The following is a 4,260-nucleotide window of genomic DNA, read 5'->3' on the forward strand; positions in this document are numbered from 1 at the left end:
GAATCTGCTGCTTTCTGGGCTCTGTAGTTTTAATAACTATTATTTTACTATTCTTACATTCATTTATATATAGTTGATGTTATTGTATATGCTTCTTGTACTGTATATTTTTTCCTTGTATTGTAATATGGTATAATCTTTTAATAAAAGATTGCAAAAAAATAAATAAATATAAGACACATTTATTACAAAATTTTTGTAACTCTTCTTTAGGATGGCCCTTTTGTCTGTGAAGGTTTTCATTTCTACAGTAGTGATAAGTAAATACTGTAAAATGTAATTCTCCCGAAGTTAGGTACATTTTGCAAAATGTTTAGCAAATCTAAACTTATGCCTCGTACACACGCAATGATTATCGGCCGACTGATCGGCCGTCTTTTGCCCAGTGTTGTTGTGTTGGTTGAAATGTGCTCTAGACTGCACACAAATTTTCTCGGCCAACAAAAACCAACTTCAGAAGTGATGTCATGTGCTGGTTTACTTTCCGTGTGTTTTTTCTTCTCTGAGCATGCCCAGTCTTGCTCATCTGTCGAAATCTGTACTGACTGACGTAAAATCGGCCGCTCTGTTGACGGCCAACAAAAATTTTATAGCCTGCACACCAGATTTTGTTTGGCCGAAAAGTCGGAGTCGGTTGTCGAAAGATTCATACTAACAAGCCGAAAATCGGGCGATCGGACGTTGGCCGAAAATTCACGCCCAACTATCGATGCGTGTGTACGAGGCATTAGTGTTAAAATGCTATGAAGTCTATGATGGGGCAAACCTAGATGGTCAAATTCGACCGATTGTAGGGTCAATGGGCAAACTATTGAAAAAAAAAAAGCGAAACTGGGCACTATCATGGGGAACCTGCACCAATGCAAAACAAAAAAAAGTGGTAAAAGGTCCAAATGTCGAGACACAAGGCACGGGCAGGTGTTTTTCTCCAAAGAAATGAGAAAAGTTGGTCAGCAGCAGGAAGTTTTAATCATTGAGAACATGTCTAACCGACCTATACCTAACTTTTATTTTTATTATGGGGATCGTGGGGTGAGGCACTTGTGATTTATTTAATGTGAGTTTTTTTTTCTTTTAAATAATGCAGTGACATGCTGTGGACAAAAGGCAGCTTCAAGAACAAATGGTCTGAAACAAGTAAATGCTGCATTTAAGCAACCAAAAAAACAAAATTAAACCCTAAAATAACACTCCTGAAATAAAAGCCCACTTTTTTTAAAATTAAGATGGCATTAAACCCAAAAGCAAACATTTTATTATAAAGCAGCTTATCAATTTTTATGCATTCCTTTTCTTTTTTAAGCTTTCTTTCTTTTATTTCCTTTTTTTTGGTGATCTGGCAAGTAAGTCTGTTGTTTTTCAACAGAACAAGCTGTGCTGCATAAGCAAACCATTTACTACTGATTGAGGTACTTATAATGATCAGCTTTTATTTATTTATGTAAAACCTTTGTCTTGAAAAGAACAAAACTGCTGCTGTTACTGCTTATAAAGTGTGAGCTGGAGTTTGGCTTCAGTCATAGGGATAGAGAGATCATAAGGTAAAAACAGAAGGAAAAAAGCCTAAAAAAAGAAAACGAATGCAGACACCACATATAATGACCGGTAAGCTGCAAACTATTACATTTTCCCTTTTTCAGTTTAACCACTTTACAACCGGAGGATTTTGCTGTCTTCCGTCCAGGCCACTTTTTGCGATTCGGCGCTGTGCGACTTCAACTGACAATTGCGCGGTCGTGCGACGCCGTACCCAAACGAAATTTACGTCCTTTTTCTCCCACAAACAGAGCTTTCTTTTGGTGGTATTTGATCACCTGTGCGATTTTTACTTTTTGCGCTATAAACAAAAAAAGAGCGTTTATTTTGAAAAAATAACAATATTTTTCACATTTTTTTATATGAAATTCCCCCCAAAAAAGATGTAAAAACCAATTTTTTTAAAAGTTTTTGGCCAATTTGTTTTATGCTACATATGTTTGGTAAAAAAAATCGCAATAAGCGTATTTTGATTGGTTTGCGCAAAAGTTATTGCGTTTACTAACAAAGGGAAAGATTTCTGTCATTTTTGGTGTTTTTTTTTAACGCGTAATGGCGGCGATCTGCGATTTTTTTTGCGGGACTGCGACATTGCGGCGGACAGACCGGACCCCTGACTGACATTTTTGACACTTTTGGGGGTACCAGTGACATTACTGCAGTAATCAGTGCTATATATATGCACTGTTACTGTAAAAATGACACTGGCAGGGAAGGGGTTAATTTTATTGGAGAGGGAGGGGTTAATGTATGCCTGGTGCTTACTGACGTGTAGGGGGGGAGGTGACTATGTGATTCATGGACAGATCGGATGTCCAGCTATGCTGAACAGTCCGATCTGTCACTCCCTGTCACTATGGAGATCCGCCCGCTGTGTTTACACACAGCGGGCGGATCTCCAGACTCGATCCCCGACGATCGGGTAAGAGCAGCGGCGATCGCCGCTGCTCCTCCCCTGGCCCGACTCCCGCTGTGAATGAAAACAGCGGGAGCGAGCCTCCGGCGGCGCGCAAGCGCCGCCCAGAAGGGGAGGAGTCCAGTCACGTTAATACTACGTGACTGGACGGGAACGAGCCACTCTGCCGCAGTACTATTACCGTGAGCGGTAGTAGAGTGGTTAATACCACTTTAAGGAAAACTTTTCTTAAGCAGCTTTCTTCTGGTTAGGTCAACAGCAAAAAAAAAAGTAACCACTGCCCTCAATTAACCTCCCTGGCGGTATGATTCTTTTAGATTTTAGGTGATTTAGTATACAGTTGGTTTGGGCTGCTCATTCACAAGAATTACATATATATATATATATATGTGTGTGTATATATATATATACATATATATATATATATATATACACATATATATGTATATATATATATATATATATATATATATATATGTATATATACTGTATATATATATATATATATATATATATATATATATATGTATATATATATATATATATATATATATATATATACATATATTTACCTAAAATGTACAGTAAAACTGCAGGAAAGGGCACTGGGGGGCAATGTAATGTGATTTTATTTTATTTTGAACGGTATCAGTGTGTTTGGTGCATTTTACATTTGAATTTGCCGCCGGTTCCACCCCCCGGCGGACATCACGTCGCCGGAGACGGAAGTCGGGGCTTGCAGACGATCGGGAGAGAGCTCCGCCGCCGCATACCGCTCGCAGTCTTCGCTGGATCCCGGAGAAAAGGTAAGTAAAACCTCTTCCAGCATCCAGCGATCTTCCTAACGCTACCCCGAGTGTGACTCGGGGTTACCGCTTTTGGCTCTAAAATCTTACCCCGAGTCACACTCGGGAATACCGCTAGGAAGGTTAAACCACAAACTAGAATAAAAACGACAAAGCTTCCAATAATAACACACAAAAACCCAGCAAAAGGGGGGTTTAGGCACAGCTCCCAACTGTCTGTGATTTTGAGGGACTGTTCCTGATTTGGAACAATGTCCCTCTGTCCCTCTTTCCTCCTCATTTGTCCCTCATTTTGGTCTGATCTATATAGTTGTATATAAAATGCAATTTTTATCTTTCAGAAAATGTTTCCCAGTGCTAAACCTTTCATCCAATTTCTAAATTGCTGCATTTGTAAATATCAAAAGCCAGTATAAAGGAATAGTAGTGGAGGAAAAAAAAAAAAGCACTTGTGGGTTTAACCAATCATTTTTTTTTTTTTTTTTTTAATTCTCCTTTAATTCTGGACCAGAAGGATTTGCCCCCTTAATGACCAGGCCATTTTTTTTGCGATTCGGCACTGCGTTACTTTAACTGACAACTGTGTGGTCACGCAACGCTGTACCCAAATAAAATTGATGTCCTTTTTTTTTCCTCAAACAGCTTTCTTTTGGTGATATTTAATCACCTCTGGGGTTTATTGATCTTGCGCTATAAACAAAAAAAGAGCAACAATATTGAAAAAAAAACAGTATTTTTCACTTTCTGCTATATAACATTCCCAATAAAAAAAAAAAAATGTAAAAATCAAATGTTTTCATCATTTTTGGCCAATTTGTATTTTGCCACATATTTTCGGTAAAAAAATCCCAATAAGTGTATTTTGATTGGCTTGCGCAAAAGTGATTGCGTCTACGAACTATAGGAAAGATCTATGTCATTTTTAATTATTTATTTATTTTTACTAGTAATGGCGGCGATCTGCGATTTTTAGAGGGACTGAGACATTGCAGCGGACAGATC

The sequence above is a fragment of the Pelophylax lessonae genome (genome assembly GCF_965119305.1).
Source record: "Pelophylax lessonae genome assembly, chromosome: 12".
NCBI lineage: Eukaryota > Metazoa > Chordata > Amphibia > Anura > Ranidae > Pelophylax > Pelophylax lessonae.